At 38.1% G+C, this 21459-nt stretch overlaps 1 protein-coding gene across 23 annotated transcripts in view; it reads left to right on the top strand.

Moving 5' to 3' along the window:
• LOC128105112 (uncharacterized) overlaps positions 1 to 21459 on the top strand; it is a 211601-nt gene that overhangs the window by 178109 nt on the left and 12033 nt on the right. For 18 of the 23 annotated variants that reach the window (XR_008216237.1, XR_008216236.1, XR_008216234.1 and 15 more), the window contains 2 exons: positions 19205 to 19313; positions 20998 to 21191. The exons of 2 other annotated variants lie outside the window; for them this stretch is intronic. The gene's annotated coding sequence lies outside the window, so the exon portion shown is untranslated. Of the gene's footprint in view, positions 1 to 19204; positions 19314 to 20997; positions 21192 to 21459 lie in introns of those variants that run through there. 3 more of the 23 variants (XR_008216245.1, XR_008216257.1, XR_008216250.1) reach the window with 1 other exon arrangement.

Raw genomic sequence — 21459 nt, 5'->3', positions numbered from 1 at the left:
ACACACACACACACACACACACACTGTATCAGAGAGAATGTTTTACTCTATTATCGGGATGGATATGCTATAGGCAATTCCTTTCCCATTGTGGCATCCATCGGTGAGGTTTTGGAACATTCTTGTGATACCTGATAGATGTCCCATGTTAAGGGACAGAAAGAAAAGGGAGAAGGCAGAGAGGGGAGAGAAGGAAGGGGACTGAGACAAGGGGTGAAGGAAGAAAGGGAAGAAAGGAAGAGAGGAAGAAAGGAAAGATGGATGGAACGAAGGGAGGAAGACCCACAGCCTTTGCTGGACTGAAACATGCTTTACACTGGAAAGGTGCTGAGGGATCCAGTGTAGAATTGCTTGCCTTTCAATATTCTATTTGCGAGAACATCTTTTCATTGATCTCTGTCTGTATGTCCTGGCAGTGTGCCGTGTTAATTTGTTTTTGAGATATAGATCCCATAGTGTTGTTGACACTTGGGCTTCCCATTAAGATTTTTTGTAATGCTTCATTTCGACTTCTTTTGCAGCAGACTCACACCCGCTACTGTAGATAGAACTCTGGATAAACCCAAACAAACAAATGAGACACAGAAAGTATTTCCATTGAAGTTTACTTCACAAGGGAAATGTGTTTTGTTCTGACACATATGGGTGCTTCAGGTTTACAGACAAGTTCATCATGACAAATCTTTACACCATTTGTTGTGCTCCTAAGAAAGTGGGATTCTCACATATATTGGTATTGGTAAAATTAAAAACTAAAGAAATTCTTGAAATTAAGTGAAATTAAGATTTGGCTTTCTTATTTAGCTAAATATAAATAAGGTATGACCAGATTTATTTATTTATTTTTCTTTAAAAAATTTTTATTATTAAGAAATTTTCTATTCATTTTGCATATCAACCACAGATCCCCCCTCCTCCCTCTTCCCACCCCCCACTGTACCACTCTTGGGCATATGCCCAAGGAATACTCAATCATACCACAAGGACACATGCTCAAATGTGTTCACAGCAGCATTATTTGTAATACCCAGAACCTGGAAACAACCTAGATGCCTCTTAACCAAAGAATGGACAAGGAAAATGTGGCACATATACACAATGGAGTACTACTCAGCAGTAAAAAACAATATCATGAAATTTGCAGGCAAATGGATGGAACTAGGAACAGATTTATTTTTAAGGTTACTATTTTTGAGTATTTCTTACATGCTATCAATTTTAGTATAAGTGCTATTTCATTATTGTTTTATGTATGTATGAATAAATGTTGTATATATCTTGCATGTGCATGTGTGTGGATATGTTCCTTTGAAGGATCAGAATCAAGAGGAGTAGGTAGAATGTCTCCTTCTATCACTCTCCTTTTTATTCCTTGGAGACAGGGCTCTTGATGAACCTAGAGTTAGGCTGACAGGCAGCAAGCCCCAGAAATCCTCTTATTTCTACTCCCCATATCTCTGAGGTTACAAGCATATAGTCATGCTCAGCTTTTTGTGTAGACGCTGGGGATTTGAATTCAGGTTCAATGCTGGTACAAGTGTTTTTTTACCCACTGAGCTACCTCATCATCAACCCAAAGAAGTTTATATACATTTTTTAAATCACATTTTATTTATTTTGTGTGCTTGTGTGTGTGAATGAGTGTGTACATGCCACGTTTCATGTGTCAAGTTTGGAGGATACTTTGCAGGTGTCTTTTCTCTTCTTCCTTCATCTGATTCCTGGGGATCAAACTCAGGTATTTAGACTTGGTGGAAGGCCCTCTATCCACTGAACCATCTTGCTGGACCACAAAGAGATTTATTAACATCACTTCATGTTATCCTTTTAACAGGCCAACTAGATATCTTTTCCTATTGTCACAGATAAAGTAAGTAAGACTCAGATGAGCCTGTTGATTCCTCCATGGATCACAGTGCCTGTCAGCTGGTTCAGGATTCAGAATAATCCTGAATGCTCAAAGTAGTAGGTAGTTATGATTTTAAGTCTCTCTGGCCTGCTTCTACTGTCTCCAGGTAGAGCATCATATAACTAAAGTTGTAGTAGGAAGTTTTCCTGTGTCCCGCCTGGTCTGCAGCCACTCAGACCCCAATAAACACACAGAGACTTATATTAATTATGAACTGTATGGTCATTAACTCAGGCTTATTAATGACTAGCTCTTACATTTAAATTAACCCATAATTCTTATCTATGTTTAGCCATGTGGCTTGGTACCTTTTCTCAGTTCTGTCTTGTCATCTTGCTTCCTCTGTGTCTGGCTGGTGACTCCTGACTCAGCCTCTTCTTCCCAGAATTCTCCTTGTCTGCTTATCCTGCCTATACTTCCTGCCTGGCTACTGGCCTTTTATTTATCAACCACTCAGAGCAACACACATTCACAGCATACAGAATGACATTCCACAGCTCTTCCCTGTAGCTAGAGTTTCCCTGCCTGGCCCACAGTCAGGACAAATCTCTCTCACCTGCCAGTCTCACAGTCACTCAGACCCAACCAAGTACACAGAGACTTATATTGGTTACATATATATGGCCGTGGTAGGCTTCTTGCTAACTGTTCTTACAGCTTAAATTAATCCATTTCTATAAATCTATACCTTGCCACGTGGCTTGTGGCTTACCGGCATCTTCACATGCTGTTTCTCATTGTGGCGGCTGGCAGTGTCTCTCTGACTCAGCCTTCCACTTCCCAGCTTTATTCTCCTCCTTGTCCCGCCTATACTTCCTGCCTGGCCACTGGCCAATCAGTGATTTATTTATTGACCAATCAGCAGCACACTTGACATACAGACCATCCCACAGCACTTCCCCTTTTCTGTCTAATCAAAAAGGAAGGTTTTAACGTTAACACAGTAAATTTACATATAATAGAATAGTTATCAAGCAAGAATTACAGTTACAATATCTAGTCTATTTGTATCTGGCAAAATTAAAGAAAACATTTTATCTATCCTATATTTGTGAGGATAGATATTTATGTCTAAAGTTTCATGCCTAATTTATCTTTCATCATAACCAAGGAAAATTATAACTATCTCGTCTTCAACTACATCAAAGACCTCAGAAGGATATAGTTTTACCTAAGTAAACAGGAAGAGCATTGTAAGCAACTTCCAAATATCTAGAGTGACAGAGACAGCTGGCTGCCTGGACAGTTATCCAAAGTTCCTCTGTAATGTTGGGGTATCCATCTTCAGTCTATAGGCCTAGAGTTTCTCAATTGCTTCTTCCTGTGTTCTGCAGAATGTCTGGCATTCTCCTTTGCAAAGCAGGAACCTGAAGGACCATCTCACCTTGCAAAGTTCAGTGGTCACCTTCCCATGTGTCCTGCATATTCAGTTGACATAACATTTTGTCAAGCAGTCCAGAACATAACAGTTTCTTTCCCAAATGGCCAGTTCTTCCAAGAAGATAAACTCCATATGGAGTGTCTTCAATGCCCATCTTCCTCCTTGAAATAAATCAGTGCTGCTGGGAGCAAACGTGTCACCAGAAAGTCTAAGTTTTTAAAACATGTTAAATGCCATATTCTGTAGGTGTTTGAAGTATTTGAAGATTACCTATCCATCTGAAATATATCTCTACATAGTTATAAAACCTAAGTAACATGACTACAAGTTTGATTATCATAGATGACTAATTAGTAACCTGTATTTCTTGATTATCCATTACAATTTCAATGAGCTGCACAAATACAATACCTTAAACAAGAGTAGAAATATACATACAGTATAACAAAATTAACTTTAAATTTGTATCAATAAACTAAAATCCATAGCAATGTAAAACATTTTAAACAAGGTGTTGTTCTTTAAAAACAGATTCAATAATCTATCCTTTCATCCTATCATATCTATATCCTACATTTCTGTATCATATCCTCCTTTCTTTTTTTAGAAAGAGGTTGACTATGACCAATAACATTTTGCAACCAACAATCTAAACAAAGACAAACATCCATAATCCATTTTTTGGGAATGTGGGTGTAGTGTTCTTGGCCACTTCCTACTGATAGGGGGCTCTGGTAGTCTTATGGGGATCCTGAGAAAATTCAAGATAATGGTCAAGTCCTGGGAAGACCAGCTATAATCTCTGTTGATAGGTACCATCTGTTAAGCTTCAGGTGGTCTGGCTTGATCAAATCTGATCCATCTTAACCTGGAACAAATCCATAGCCTCTTGCTTCCTGTGGAAACAAAAACAGAGCTTTCTTTCCAAAGCAACATATCCTTAGATCCAAATTTTAAAGTCAAGATACCTTTAAAATATACATAGTGATTTAACACAGCAGTTTTTACAATCAAATGTCTCTCTGCAGTTAAAAATCCCAAAGACAATATAACCAGACTCTCTGTGTGATATCCATCTTTACATGGCTTATTTTTTATATTACTTTTACTGTCTCTTTAAAAGACTATTTTTTAAAACTATTTCTTTATATAACTGTCTATATTCATTTTCCTCTGTCTTCCAAGCCTATGTACATTTTTACACACATTGTAAACTGTTTAGGGTTTATTTCATCTGAATCTGTATTGTGAATCTATTGTTTTAAACTGCAGTGGCTAGTACTGAAGCAGAAACCTTGGCTGCTGACTCCGCCCACTTCAGCTTCCCAATATGGCAGAACTATGTTTACTGCCAGTTCTGGGGGAACCATGCTCATTGCTGACTCTAGGAATCAGTGGGTCTACGCTTCCATTCAGCAGCATGTAGTCAAAAAACCTCTTCTTTTTTTTTTTGTACTAGCAAAAGCTAAATCCACCATGCAGTACACTGTGTGGCTCGCATATGCCACTGTGTGCAGTCGCAGGAATCCGCCATGCTGCACTCAAGCCCGTATTCCACGAACCTGCCATATTGCAGCTCAAGTCCACATGCCACGATGTCTCTGTACCTTGGAGTCTCTATATCTCAACCCACATGAGACATGAAGTAGAAAGCTGTCGTTGGCTCCATTTTAGAACCCTTTTTAAAAGCTTTCTCAGGTTTTAGGTGGAAATTCTTACTACCACATTGGTGCCATTTGTAGTTGGATGTTTTCCTGTGTCCCACCTGGTCTGCAACCACTCAGACCCCAAATAAACACAGAGGCTTATGTTAATTACAAACTGTATGGCCATTAGCTCAGGTTTATTACTGACTAGCTCTTACATTTAAATTAACCCACAATTCTTATCTATGTTTAGTCATATGGCTTGGTCCCTTTTCTGGTACCTAAGAAAAGGGGAAATGGTGGGTGATCTTGTTCTACATGCTGTGAATATGTGTTGCTCTGATTGGTTGATAAATAAAGCTGTTTGGCCAATGGTGAGGCAGAATAAGGTTAGGAGGGACATTCTAACTAGAGAGAGAGGAAGGAGAACAGAGGTCAGAGGGGACACTGCTGGTTGCCACCAGGAGAAGCAAGATGGAAAGTACCTGTAAGCCACAAGCCATGTGGCAAAGTATAGATTTATAGAAATGGGTTAATTTAAGATATAAGAACTAGCTATCAAGAAGCCTGCCATGGCCATAGTTCAAAAATAATATAAGCCTATGTGTGTTTATTTGGTACCACGGTGCTGCAGAAGCTGGGAGGGACCAGGAAACCTTGCAGCTACATAAAGTATGTTTTTTTCTAATATCAACATAGCTTGCTTTATTTTTAGGGTGAGTCAGTTTGATATTTATATCAAAGAAAAAGGAAATTAAGTCTTCAAAGACAATTTATAAAAGACTAAGGAAGCTGTTGTGCATTTGCATGTGTGAGTAAGGGAAATGTTAATTAAACCACATTTGATATAAGAGTCAGGTCCTCTTGTTCTTCCACCTGAGATGTTTTTCCATCACTGTGTTTTTGCTGGGAGTGAAGGCATTGATTTGGTTTGGCTTTTCAGTGGGTCTGAAGTACTGTTCACATGAGGCCAGGTATAAAATAGGTAATTTATTTAGAGATGCCCAGAGAAGGCTTGATGTTAGAGAGCTTCAGAGATGCCTGATGGATATGTACATATTTCAAAGACATTTTTTTCCTTTTTCTGTCTAGCCAAGTACATCTCAGATTTTCAAAGCAAGGTGCACAGAGAAAATGACACTATTTATAGGCAGCCTCTGTTTCCCACTCTGCCTTCATTTAGCTCTTGTGTGCCCTGTCTGCCTGCCATGATGGCTTGTGGGCACTCAAGTTACATAGAGACCCATAGCTGTGGTCCATTGCCAAGTGGTTGGGATGCTCCTGGTTTGTTTAACTAAGAATATCATTTTTCCAGAAAGCTGGTAAGTGACAACTGTAGTTGATTTTTTTTCTCTCTGGGGGCCTGCCACCCGGCTCCCAAATAACTATACGAAGACTTATTCTTACTTATGATTGTCTGGCCTTAGCTTGGCTTATTTCTTGCTAGCTTTTCTAACTTAAATTATCCCATTTCTCTTTAACTACATTTTGCCTCTGGTCTTTTTACCTTTCTTTATTCTGTGTATCCCTCTTTCCTTCTTACATCATGGCTGGTGGTGTGGTAGGTGACTGGCCTCTGGAGTCTTCTCCTTCTCTTTTTCTCTCTCCTTCCTCTTCTAGATTTCTCCTCCTATTTATTCTCCGCCTGGCAACTCTGCCTTTCCTTTTTCCTGCCTAGCTGTTGGCCATTCAGCTCTTTATTAGACCAATCAGTTGTTTTAGGCAGGCAAAATAACATAGCTTTATAGAGTTAAACAAATGCAATATAAAAGAATGCAACACATCTTTGCATCATTAAACAAATATTCCATAGCATAAATGAATATAGCACATTCCACAATGTTACCCCTTTTGTCTAAATAAAAATTAAATGTTTTAACTTTAATATAGTAAAACTGTATACAACAAAAACAGTTATCAAGTAAGAATTACATTTATAATATTGAGTCCACCTGTATTTAGCAAATTCAGAGAAAGTACTCCATTATCTATCTTATTGTAGTGAGTCTCAAGTTTTTATTTACTTTCTATCATAACTAAGGAAAATTATAACTCTAACTATTTAGTCTTTCACTCCATCAAAGATCACAGGAGATTGTAATATTACCTAAAACAGAGACATCTGGCTGCCTGTACAGTCACCCAAAGTTCCACTGCAATGTTGGCGCATCCGTTCTCGGCCTACAAGCCCAAAATATCTGGCAGACTTTTCAGTGAATCAGGAAATTTGAAGGACTATCCTCTCTTGTATTGGCAAAGTTCATCAATCGCTTTCCTCTGTGTCCTGCATAATATCTGGCAGATTCTTTGGTGAAGCAGGAATCTTGAAGGATTGTCCTGCCTTGTCTTGGCAAAGTTCAACAGTCTTTTTCCTATGTCCCACTTGTCCGGTCTGTACAGTATACTGTCAGCAGTCAAGGCAAGAGCAATTTCTTGCCCAAATGGCTAGTCTTGCCAAATTTAAAGCAAATTCCATTTGGAGTTTTTTTTCTTTTTAATTTTTTTTTATTCCTGTTGTCCTTTTATGAAGTAAATTGGTGCTGCCAGGAGCAGATGAATCTCATTGAAATGAAAAACCTTAAATGCCATATTCTGTATATTTTTGAAGTATTTGAAAATCATCTATCTCTCTAAAATATACCTGTTTAACCTTGAAAACATACCTGTGACTACAAGTTTGATTATTATAGATTAACTACTAACCTCATTTCTTAATTATACATTATATTTTTAAATGAGCATAAGCACAATACCCCAAACAAGAATAGAAACATATATACAGTATAACAAAAATATCTTTAAATTTTTATCAATATACCATAATCCATGCTAATGCAAAATATCTGAGATTAATAGTTTTCTTTTTAGTCTATATTCCTATATTCCCCTAAATGATAACAAATATTTATAACCCATGAAACAACCAACAACCAACCACCCTGTCTCTTGAGAATATGGGCATCATCTTCTGCTTCATGTTGTATGTTGGTAAAGGCATCTTTAGAAGTCTCTGAGAAAATTGAGATAATGGACAAGTCCTGGGAAGACCAGCTGTAACCTTTATTTATATTATATATATATATCTATATATCACCTGTCAAGTTTCAGGAAGTCTCCCACAATCAAACCTGATCCATATTAATCCAGAAGGAATCTACAGCCTCTTATTTCCTGTGGAAACAAAGGCATAACCTATTCACTAACATAACATATTTTTTAACTTCTTTCTTAAAGTTAAGATAGCCCCAAAGTATCTAGGTTGGTTCAATTTAGCAATCCATTTTAAAATCCCACATCTGTCAGCAACTATTATTTGCTCATCAGCCTTTATAAAATTCTAAATCAACACAATACCATATAAGATTCTGACTCCCTGTGTATTTTCCATCATTACATGGCTTTTTCTTTTCATTACTTCTCTCTTTAAAGATTGTATTACTTTTAAACTCTTTCTTTCTTTCTATGATGGTCTATATCCTTTCTTTTTTCTTTCTTAAGCCTTTGCATATTGTTAAAGACACTGCAACCTGTTTAGTTTTTTTTTTTCTCCCAATCTGGATCTGTCTTCATTATGTATCTCTATCCTTTTCTGACTTCATGAGCCTTTAAACTGCTAATTGGCATGGTTAGAACCTCTGTCATGACTTTGGTGGCTGACTCTACCAGCTTCTTGGGTGCCCACTTCTTGGGTCATGAGAGCCAGGACTAAACCTTGTGGCCTATTCGGAGGTTTGTTTGACAAGAAACTGCATTCAACCCCCTCCTCCATCTCTGGAATACCAGTGCCCTGCACTGTGGCAGGCATTTTTCACTTAGTTTTTTTTTGTTTCTGTTTAGCATGAAAAAGACTGTTTATGTGCTCTGCTATATGACAGAGTTTCTTAAAAGAGCTGTATCTTTTTTCTTTTCCTTTTTTCCCCAGCTTTTTGAGGTCCCATATGGAAATATAGGCCTCAAGTTGGAATGCCAAAAATGTAGTGTTTTTTTTTTTTCCTTTTGGAAGTCCACCACTCCACTCCTAAAAATACTTGGAGACTTATTCTTACTTAGGAAAGTCCAGCCTTACCTTGCTTTGTTTCTAGCCAGCTTTTCTAACTTAAATTATCTCATTTCTCTTTAACTACATTTTGTCTCTGGACTTTTTAACCTTTCTTTATTTTATATATCCCTCTTTCCTTCTTACTTTGTGGCTAGTTGTGTGACGGGGTTGCTGGCCCCTGGTGTCCTCCTCTCCTTTTTTTCTCACTCACCCCTCTTCTAGAATTCTCCTCCTATTTTTTCTCTCTGTCTGGCAGCCCCACCTATCCTTTCTCCTGCCTTGCTATTGGTCATTCAGCTTTTTATTAGATCAATCGGGTGTTTGAGGCACACACAATAACATAGTAAAGGCAGGCTTTTCAGAGTTAAATAAAATGTAATAAAAAAGAATACAACACATCTTTTCATCATTAAACAAGTGTTCCAAGGCATAAACGAATGTAACACATCTTAAACTAATATTCCACAACAGATAACTTGATTCTTTTCCAAGTTCACATTTGTAAAGTCTTCCCTTGAATTCATCTTCCTGTTCATTCCTTTCCCACTAGTGACCCAAGCCTATAAGCTTGTCCACAGCAGGAACAGTAAACGACCTCCTTGGGTAGAGTAGCTTGTGGATGGATGCTCATGTTCCATGAGGAGATGTGAAATTGTGAGGATAAACACTGCCCAGTTCTCACTGGTTTCTTTGCATCTTATTAAACAATGAAATGCAATGTCTGTCTCAGTGTTTAGTCACATCCCGGTGTAGCCTATGTGGCTCAGTGTAAGAGAGGGACCAGCAACAGCAAGAGAGACTTTATTCCTAATCTTTGTTTTTTACTCAGTAATTTGACATAAAGGCTTAGGAATTGGAGCAGTAGAATTGTGACAGTAAAGTTAGAACAATGTTTTTGTTTTTTCTTTACCTTTACCATTATTTAATCAACTATTTTTCCAGAGTCAGAAATAATTCCCTGCCCCTGTATAAGGGTCAACAATGATTACAAGAGACTTAGAATAAGTCATTAAAAGTAAAATCTGGATCTTGGGGGAGATGGATTCCCAATTTTCTAAGAAAGTGCCATATTGATTTCCAAAGTGGTTGTACAAGCTTGCATTCCCACCAGAAGTGGAGGAGAGTTCTCCTAGCTCCACATCCTCTCCAGCATAAGGTGTCTTCAGTGTTTTTGATCTTAGCCATTCTGACAGGCATAAGGTGGTATCTCAGAGTTGTTTTGATTTGCATTTCCCTGATGATTAGGGATGTTGAGCAATTCCTTAAATGTCTTTCAGCCATTTGAGTTTCCTCTGTTGAGAATTCTCTGTTTAGTTCTATAGCCCATTTCTTAATTGGACTGTTGGGCATTTTGATGTCTAATTTCTTGAGTTCCTTATATATTCTGGATATCAGTCCTCTGTCAGATGTGGGATTGGTGAAGATCTTTTCCCATTCTGTAGGCTGTCGCTTTGCCTTGTTGACTGTATCCTTTGCTCTACAAAAGCTTCTCAGTTTCAAGAGGTCCCATTGATTGATTGTTTCTCTCAGTGTCTGTGCTACTGGTGTTATATTTAGGAAGTGATCTCCTATGCCAATGCATTCAAGACTACTTCCTACTTTCTCTTCTAGCAGGTTCAGGGCCCCAGGTTGATCTCTGGGAGTCCAATTAGCGAGAATGAGGAGGGTTTATATGAGCGAGAATTGTTGAGACCAAGGTTGGATAAAGCACAGGGACAAATAGCCAAACAAATGGAAACACATGAACTATGAACCAATAGCTGAGGGGTCACCAACTGGATCAGGCCCTCTGAATGGGTGAGATAGTTGATTGGCTTGATCTGTTTGGGAGGCATCCAGGCAGTGGGACTGGGTCCTGTGCTCATTGCATGAGTTGGCTGTTTGAAACCTGGGGCCTATGCAGGATCGCTTGGCTCGGCCTGGGAGGAGGGGACTGGACCTACCTGGACTGAGTCTAGCAGGTTGATCTCAGTCCGCGGGGGAGGCTTTGACCTGGAGGAGGTGGGAATGGGGGATGGGCTGGGGGGAAGGTGAGGGGGGTCGGAACAAGGGAATCTGTGGCTGATATGTAGAACTGAATTGTATTGCAAAATAAAAATAAAAAAAAGTAAAATCTTCTATTCATCATTTCAACATTAATTTTTGTTGCAATGGAATGAGGTGGTATTACATTAGTTATAAAATAATAAAATAGTTTATAGAATACTGGACACTTTAAGGATAAATTTTCTTGGGGTGGAGTGGAAGTATAATAGCAGTGTTTGTCAATGACTTGGGTTGAGTTCCAAGATCTCTCTCTCTCTCTCTCTGTCGTGTGTGTGTGTGTGTGTGTGTGTGTGTGTGTGTGTGTGTGTGTGTACGTTTGTGTACTTAAGGGGACAATCAAGATTTCTTCAACTACTAAAGAGAGTTACCCAAACATATGGGAGGCTCCCTTTTTCATATATGCTCATTTCTCTGCATATCAACTAGGTAACTCTGAATGTTCAACCATTTATACTAGACATGGGTAAAAGATAATTGATTGACACACACATGCCATTTATTATGGCAGAAGTATTAAGCATATAAAAATAAGAGGGGGCCACTAAGGACTGTCTTTTGATAAGGGCAAGGATGGAGTCAAACTGACTTGACCTTAATAGATCTCTATTTATAACAACAGCAAAAAGGCCAAGATCCTAGTATGAAATGTTACAAATACCTACTTTTGGATGACATGTCTGAGATCCAGCCTCAATATTGTGAAAGATAAGAAATAAAAAAAAACAATAAAAAGAAATAAAACAAAACCATGAAACAAAACAAAAACCCATTAACAAAAAACCTGAACAAACAAAACCTGCCATAAATATATAAGGTAGTTAGTTACTCTGTATTTTATTTGTTCATTTATTCAAACTCTATTTACTATATCTGCCTTATAATATTTATGAAACCATACACATCATGTGCTTGAATTTAGGGTACACATTATGTTCTGGGAACCAATGTGATGGCTGCTACTAAATGAAGATGCTTAAATTGAGATTAATTAAGACCAAATATAATAAAAAATTCTGCTAGTCATATAATCTACATTTCTAGTGTTCATTGGTCACTGTGGCTAGTGTTCCCCTAATAGATAGACCATCCATAGATATAGACTATGTCCATGACTCTGGAATGTTCCATCAGGTCACTTTGTGAAGGAAAAAAAAACCCTATAAGCCTTATATTTATAATCAGATGTTATATATAATTATATGTCTACATTTTAAAAATAAAAAACAAGACATGAGTACTATATACTATTTAGCAATAGAAAAGAAACATGTGAGTTTCAAAGAAATAATTTAACATGGTAGAGGGAACAAACCTTCAAAGAGTACTTAAGCTAAGACATGAAAGAGGACGTGAGACTAGATGAGCAAAGGGAGTTACTTCATGATATCACTGGACCACAGGCGTGAAAGTCCATGCTTTGCATTGGGTCACTGCCCTCTGTTAAACCTCTTCATGTTTATGTAGGTGAATGGGGGCTGACTGGTGGCAAAGATTCAGTTATCTCAACATATCTGAAATACGGACTTCGAACTCCAGGTTCTGGGTCCAGGGTGTGTCATCACCCATGAAGACATTCACCTGACTCAAAGTAGGTTGTAGAGCAGGCACATGCACTGAATCCATTGGAGGGCATGGTCCAGTCTCCTTCATAACAAATTCATGGCCAATCAGGGACTGTCCCTTCCCTTTGTATTTCCCTGAAAACTGAAAGCAGATGACTTTAAAAATGCTTATGATATGAAAGACTTTGATCTTCGTGTTACTTTGGTCCCAATATCCAATGCAATACTTCTCAGTAGAAGTAAAGGGAACAACTGGTTTCTAGGTCTCTAGAAGTAACAGTGTCTCAGGAGTGACATTTGTCAGGGATGGGTGCTAATTTTATAATGTTCAATAAAGGAATGGGTAAATTTATTTAAAAAATACACTCTTCACTTCCAATTTCTATAAATTGATAATAAATTTAAAGAAACTTCTAGGCTGAGACCAGCTTCAAGGAGTTTTTGAATGTCAAGAGGTAATATTCAAATAACCTGAGGCTCCAAAAGGATGTTTTGGTTGTTTATGCTGTAATATTTTACGAAGGTCATTTTGTTCAATGAAACAAATATAGAGGAATGTTTACTGAAAACCACATGCATGTGTGTGTATATGTATGTGTGTGTGTGTGTGTGTGTGTGTGTGTGTGTGTGTGTGTGTGTGTGTGTTGTATCTGTATGTATTTGTGTATGGACATATGTACATACATGTGTATGTGTGTATATATAGAGGCCAGAGGACAGTGTTGGGTATTTTCCTTTCTCTTTCTCCAACTTATATTTCGAGACAGGACTTCTCATTGAAGCTGAGACTCACTGGCTGGCCTGGCTGGCCAGTGAGCTCCAGGATCTGTCCATCCATCTCTACTCCCAAAGCACTGGGGTTGCAGACCTGTGTATCACCATGCCCAACTTTCATATGGGTGCTGGGGATTCACATTCATGCTTGTATAGTGAACAGTTGACCAAAGAAATCATCTTCCCAGCCTCAGGAGTTCCTTCTTTTTGACGAGATTCCCTGAAGACGCACTATATTTTCTTTTACCATTCATTGGTTGAAGGGCATGAAGGTTTATTTCTACAATGAATGGGAGCTGGAAAGGGTGCAGATGTCACATTGATATACTGAGTTTATATCCTTTTCATAGATACCAAATGCAGGTTTCTGGGTCATGTGATGTTTTACTAAAGTTTCAGAATATTTCCTCTAGAATTTTTTCAAAGGACATGTATTTTTCTTAAACTGAAATAGTCTGAAGGGCCTGAGGATGAAACATTCAAATTGAATTAATATAAGTACTGATAATTTTCAATCCAGTATTGAAAACTTGAAAGAACTAGGTATCCTGGGTGACAAGGAATCAATTCTCTCTTGAAAGACACTATTCTGTTTCTTAAACTTGTGAGATCTATGAAAAACGTTCTCTTTCAGGTTATATTTAATTCTGTTGACTGACATTTCCATCTTTTAATCATTAGATTTACTGCACATATCAGTGTCTTTAGAGTGGGTACTTGGGGATGGGGCATGAAAAAGTAAGTGGTTAATTACAGATTCATTTCATTGCTTATACCCAATTTCATACATGTAGATCATATTCACACAGAAGATGGGAAATTCATCTTTGATGGAACAATTTTGAAATATCCTGAATCAAAAGAATTATGCTTTTAGAGCCCCTGAAAGTCACAGAAATTTCCAGCTGAGTTTCTTTCTTTAGGTTATGGATGCTGTAAGACCAAAACCTAAAGTTGCCTTGTCCAAATTTGGAAGTAGCTAATTGAAACTGGACTGTAAAAGGTGACTTCCTGTTGACGGTTCATGTTCCTTTTGAATATCTTCATCTATAAATCTCTGTGACGGGTTAGGAGACTTTCCTAAATAATTCCCTATGCAGACGTGTGTTTTAAAAATAGCTTGTCAAATTGACTAAGAGGGAAGCTCAGTGTTGCCCGGTCCATCTCCCTACACAGACACATTTTGACACAGTGTATTTGAGTGCTAATAATGACATTAGAAGATGTTGGAGAGAGATCTAATTCAGCATGCAGAAGTGACTTTGCTGTCATCTCCTATTTTCTGCACAATTGACAGCAGATACTTGGGGCTGAATTTTTATTTCAGGTCAAATTTCCAAGGCATGAGGCTGTCTGTTAGGAACAGATAAGACCAAAGCCAATACGAGAGCACTTGTTGGAAGTGTCAGTGGTGCTGAGGATTTGAAAGGGATGCTTCAGTTTTCTGTTTAGGACATGACATAACAACATATGTTTTAGCAGCAAGAAAAACCAACCAGAAGCTCCCTGTCATTTTCCTATGGTTCCTACTGGGAAGACTTCAGAAAGGAAGTCAAATTTCTTTGGAAGAAGAGATGATTTAAAAAGAAACACTTATATAGCCTTTTCTTTTCAATTTATTTTCCCCTAGCCAAGATTCCTTAGAATATTCCAAATAAATGTGACTTGCTGGTAATTCTTAAATTTTAACAGAAAGACCAATAAGCCTCAGCATTTAACTTTCATAGGCCAGAAGCAGGTAGGTAAAACTATGTTGATGTAGCAGATGAAAAACTGTTGGAAATGAAAAGATGATGGTTTGGGAAATTATTCAGATGGGCTGATGCACCAAATTAAATGGGGAACTGAGGTCATTCTCAAAGGATACTTTGTCAGTGTTCTGGGTTAGCCTCTAGGTGCCTGAAATTTAGTTGATTAGCAAGCACATACTTGCTTCCTCAGCTCAGACATACCAAGTTAATAGTCAGTAGGTCAATCTATGGTTTGTACTAACATTTGATTGTTCAAAGCCATAGATTTCTTTTTATCATCTTTTGCTACTTTAGGTGTAGTTTATTTATTATCAGAACAAAAGCCTTACCATTAATGTAAAAATTCTGAATGTTTCACAATACTAAACTGGATAAGTTTCTTTACAGAGTAAAATTCCTAGTACTCAAAGTCTTTGCATACATCTGTGAGACTCTGAAGTCAGTGGTTCTGTTTGCCTGTTTTCACCTGTTCTATTTTTATTACTAGCACTATTTAAGTACTTCTTGTGGTGTTTTAATTAAAATCTGTCATCTTAGGTTTCTCTTTAAAAAAAAAAGTGATTTAAAGCCCAATCAAGCACCTGAAGATATATTATTTGATGTATGACTTTCAACCACGTTCCATTATAGGTGGCTCCTTCTTTGAAACAGAACTCTTGGGGAACCTTAAATTCCAAACCTGAAACTACCCTACAGCAGACCCGATTTGCAGTTTGTAGCACAAGTGAACCTCATTTATCTCAGGAAACTCATGTCTCATACTGTTCACATTTTCTTGCAGCCTGGCCGCTGGGATGAGCACATTACTATTTTTTTTTCCTCTTCATAGTTGTATTTCTTTGCAACACTCTACATAAACAGTAGGTTTTACAGCATGACTGCCACAAGGCTGTCCTATGAACACATTTCCTTTAGCATTCCATGAAAGCATCGTTGCTTTTGTTTGTGTTTATTCTACTTACATAAGGCAAAACTCTACAGGGATGGCCTTCTTCCTTCTAAGTAGACAGCAATTTTCCCCACAAATGAGTCTTACCTTTAAGAACTATGTAGTCTCTTTGGAAATCTATGTACCAATTCCAAGAATTAATCATTATCCCAACTTTTCTAGAAACTTCTCTGTTTGAATTTTCTTTGGATCCAGAATATAATTGCAAAGAAAGCACTTCATTGTTTATCAGCTCACTAATTTATAATCAATTACCATTATTTTCCAAGAGTGTTATTAAGTGTCATCACTATTATCCTTTTCTATCAATGGTCTAGTTATAAAAATTGATTGCAGAGATCTTTCCATTCTAAACAGAAGAATAAAACCTGTTAAAAGAGGATAAAAAGCTATACTCTGGTAGCTACTAAATGAAAAAGTTCCTGTCTCCATCTGCATTTTGGTTCTGTGATTGAAAGTGATTTTTTACAAAAATCTTACTTTTATTTGTGTGTGTGTGTGTGTGTGTGTGTGTGCGCGCGCGCGCGCGCGCGCACGCGCAGTTGTCTCTGAGGCCAGAAGAGGGCATTTGACTCCTGGATCTTGAGTAATAGATGGTTATGTGCCACCCAGTGTGTGTGCTGAGAACTGAACTTGGGTCTTCTGCAGGTGCAGCAGGTACTCTTTACTTTTGAACCCTTTCTCTAGCCCCTGGAAATTATTTTTAACCTATGATATTATTACCAGGCTAGAAGCAATACCTCTAATGTTCTTTTGGGGAGGGCACACAATAATATAAATTAAATAAATTGTGTATCTTCATTCAGTAATATGAGCTGCAATTTATATACAAGAATTTTTCCTTGGCTGATCATTTTGATTTGTTTAACCTGTAAGCAGTGAGCACCCAGAGCTGTCAGGACATTACAGGTTATTTAATTTTCTCATTCCATTGGAAGTGTTTCCTATGAACCATTTCCTCCCTAAGCAGTCCCAGATGAACATACACACTCAGGCGTGTGCACCCAAACACACATACACATTTTGAAAACATTTATGTTCATTAACAAGCTCATGCATTATTAGCAAATTTCTGCATATTCATGTAGCTAACACCTTGTTTCTTCTATTTAGGCTGGCCCTTCCTTGTGCTGGGAGGGAATTTCTAAGAGTGGGGAAAACAAGCAGCAGCCACATGGGATGTTTACCATTAGAGGGTTGCTTTTGTATTTGGATTATTGCTGCAAATATTCACAAGGGGAAACTTTTAAGGCTTCTATTCTATGGGTACCTGTAGAGGTGTTTAACTTGAAGATGAAAAAACTATGTTTTTGAGGAAGGATAGCAAAATTAAAAGACACTGAGTGAGACAACAGCTTGCAAAGTCTTCTCCAAATTGTTAATAGGCTGTTCTAGTGAACACAGTATAATACAACATGACCTCCCTCTCTCCTTTCCTCCAGAGCCCGGTGAGTGAGGAAGGGCAGATTAATTATTCATTCTAGTCTGTTCCCCCAGTTCCAAGGAGGAGCAAATAGCAGATATGCAATTTGCAGGCATTTCCAAATCATATTCTGACTAAAACCCTGGAAATTTCTAGCTTGTTCTAACATTACTAAACCAGGAATCAAGTCTGGAAGAATTTTTGTGTGCCTCCAATTTAATGATCAGAAACAGAGAAGGCCTAAGCCTAGTGAGAAGAGAAGCAGAGCCATGTAGAGAGAGGGTGGGGCTCTAGAAGAAGCCCTTTGCCACATACCATCTGCAGCTACGAAGACATTTCTTTGTACTGAGCACAGTACCTAACACCTTTCCTCAGATATTAGATCTCTGAGAAAAAACAGATTTAGTTCACAAAACTCTGTCATCCAGAGATGCTACGAAAGTGTAACCTTACACAGCTGATGACATTTGTGATTTTTAACTAGCTAGAGTGGCTCCTTTAAAGTTAATATTTATCTTGCCATAATATTTACCTTCACAGGGTAAGTGCTGCTATTTTCCCATGGCTGCAATGAAGAATTGTGGTAGAATAAACTCACCTCTGTCAGATAAATGTCAGATGTTTAATGAAAACCACCGGATGAGCGTCCCAGGTTTACTTTAAATTTGCTGAGGGTCTAGCCTTCAAGTAAAATTTAACACACACACACACACACACACACACACACACACACACACACACACACACACACACACACATTTCCAAATAGGAGTCTCTGTTCAAAACCGGGGATTACAAGAAATGAATTCTGGGACTGCACATGACTTAGGGAAAAGATGGCTGGGCTGGGGCTACAGAGACTAAGATCTATGTACTGTTCTGATGCTGGCAAGACAGCTGAGGCAAGAGTTGACCCAAGCTCTTAGAGCTAAAAGTTGGAATTTGAGGCTTATGGTCAGTAACAGACTATAGTGTGTTCATATACTATTGCAGAATCTCAGACTAGACTGGATCTTAAGATCGCTATCTCTCTATCTCATCTACCTATCTCTTTGCCTATCATCTATCTATCTATCTATTTATCTATCATATATCATCTGTCTGTCAATCAATCTATCATCTATCTATCTCCGTATATCTATATATCTATGCCTACTTTATATATATATATGGCTTTTATATGGATACTAAGTATCCAAACTCAGGTCCTCAAGTTTGAGTCCTACATGCTTTATCTACTGAGCCAAGTACCCAGCTTAATACAATATATTTATGATGTACAGTATAATGCTTTGATATGTATTTACATATAGCATCTCATACTAATCATTCCTTTATGGTAAAAAAAATATTTAAAATCTTGTTCTGAAATACATCATTATTTATTATAGTTCCTCTTCTCTGTAATAAATCATTAAAGCTTATTCCTCCTTGCCTAACTAAAATTTTGTTCCCTTTGGTTAATATTTCTCATATCTTCATTCTCTCTCCTTCTTTAGTCTCTGATTAATACTTTCTTCATTCTCTAGTTTTATCTTTGACACTTTTAGTTTCCATATATAAGCGAAGATAAAACATTCCTGACTTATTTCACCTAGCACAATGTCCTGCAGGTCTATCCATGTTGTCATGAATGGCAGACTTTGTTTATTAAAATCTGGGTACTATTATTTTGTACATGTCTATCATGTTTTCTTCATCTATTTATCTAACTGTTGGCACAGGTTGTTTACTACTCATGACTATTATGAATTGTATGGAAATGTAGCTATGTCTTCAACACACTGAATTATTTCCTTCAAATATACACCCAGAAGTGGATTGTATTATATGGTAAGCCTAATTTTTTATTTCATCTCCTATTTTCTTATAAAATGACTTTGGGTTTTAAGACATTACATACATTTATTTGAGCAGAATGGATCTGCTAACAGCACACATTCTTCCAATTCAAGGCAAATTATAGCTTTTGAAACTTTTCATTTATGTGTGTGATCAGTTATTTGTTTCATTGTGGATTTCTATTTTTTAAAAGATTAGTATCATTCTTCCTCTCTCTCTCTCTCTCTCTCTCTCTCTCTCTCTCTCTCTCTCTCTCCCTTTCTCCCTCTATCTCCCGATAAAGCTCTAAAAAGATTAGTATCTATAATAAGAGTCATTAGTCAGATGATCTCCCTCTCTCCTCTCTCTGTGAGAGTGGGGGTAGGGATGGGGTGAGGGGATGACCAAGGCCTGGCTGTGAGGGCATAATGAAAAGTCAGTTACCTATAAGTCAGAAAGTGAAGCATCACCAGAAGAAGAATTGGCCAGAACCTTGACCTTGGGTTTTCATCTCCAAGTATGTGAAATAATATACTTCTCTTGTCTGTATTATTTTGCTATTGCATCTCAAGCTGACTAAAATGAAGGCACTAAACTGAACCACAGGAAGGAAAGAGCTTTCTTTTTCAATCACTTTCAAGACATATGCTTTCTTTAGAGTAATCAGTTTAATGTAAGGAACTGGAATAGAAGCAGGATGCAGCATGTGGCCGTCAATGATCACCTCTGTCTCTGCAAATGGCAATTTATGCTGTTGTGCTCAGCACTAAGTCATCAGGAGTCAGCTCTAGGAGCATAAACTCTGCAGATAAGGATAGCTTTACAGGAAACTATGACCCCTCCCGCTACACACACACACACACACACACACACACACACACACACACACACACACACACACACACACACACACATTAGCTTGCCTGTGAAGCTAATCTCTGGGAACCGTACTACCTCTTCGGTCACATATACATGACCTGAGTGCAGAATAATAGGAAGGAAAAGATCCGGAACCACACAGTGTCGAGAGACAGGTGGCAAATATCATTATCATTTTTAGAGAGGAGAAAAAGTGAGCAGCGGAAAGGTCAGATGTCTTGTTCAAAGTGACACAGAATGGAGCGGAGCCTGAAATTATTAACTTCTGTTTTCTAATCTAGTGGACTTAAGGTCACAGAATCCAACTAGGAAGGTCAGGATATCAGTTTTATGTCATGGGGCATCATTGCCTCTGCTCTTCTGTCACCTCACCTGGGAGCCACTTGATGACTTCAGCCTCAGCAGCTGTCCCCATCCTGGGAAACTGAAATCTGAAACCAGACACTCTATTAAAGACTAGTGCTGTGACTGACTATAAAATTCAGACCCACGCCACTTGAGGACACTTAGTACTTTTTGCCGAACTTTTGTTTTCTTAGATGGCCTGGCGATTTCTTCAGAGTAGTGAAGGGCTTCTGGGGGCTGACACCTGGAAACTTGTTCCAAGACTAAATATTAACATAGCTCTCCAGGGTCAACAAAGCACAGATAACGCATACTCTGGTGACTGTACTCTGCACTGAGCCTATAGTTTCTATAGTACTGAGTTAATGGACTACGCTACGTTTGAACAAGCGAATTGACAGAAGAAAAATGGTGTCTCATGGAAAGAGCTGTGCAGTAACTAACTACCTATCATTTCTGTTTGCCTTCACAGTGTTGCTGCTATCGATCTTGACTTCCTTCAGATTCTTCATTTGGCTCACGGACCACACCCTTGCCTTTTCTCATACCCACACCCTTTCTTCTTTCTCTTCTGCCCACCATCCGTCAGATGTGGAGCAGATTCTGAAACACAGGGATGGATGAAAATTGCCAAATGATGTGAAAACAATAAAACTCATATCCTGATACAGAAACTTCATGTAATTTTGTTACTGAGATAAATTAGACAGAATTGATGCAGAACAGGATATGTATAAATAATATGGTCCAGCGGGTAAAGGTGCTTGCCCATCATGACTGATGGACGGTCTTCAATCCCAGGGACTCACATAGTAGAAAGAAAGAACTAATTCCTGCAAATTGATCTCTACACATGCTCTGTGGCCCATCTACACTAACCCCACAATACATATTAAATAAAATGTAATTAAAAAATTACATACGACAGATTAAA

The sequence above is a fragment of the Peromyscus californicus genome, unplaced genomic scaffold (genome assembly GCF_007827085.1).
Source record: "Peromyscus californicus insignis strain IS unplaced genomic scaffold, ASM782708v3 Scaffold_9__1_contigs__length_137607984, whole genome shotgun sequence".
In the NCBI taxonomy this organism is placed as follows: domain Eukaryota; kingdom Metazoa; phylum Chordata; class Mammalia; order Rodentia; family Cricetidae; genus Peromyscus; species Peromyscus californicus.
Note: the sequence above shows the minus strand (reverse complement) of the source record. Positions and strands in the feature narration are given on the sequence as shown.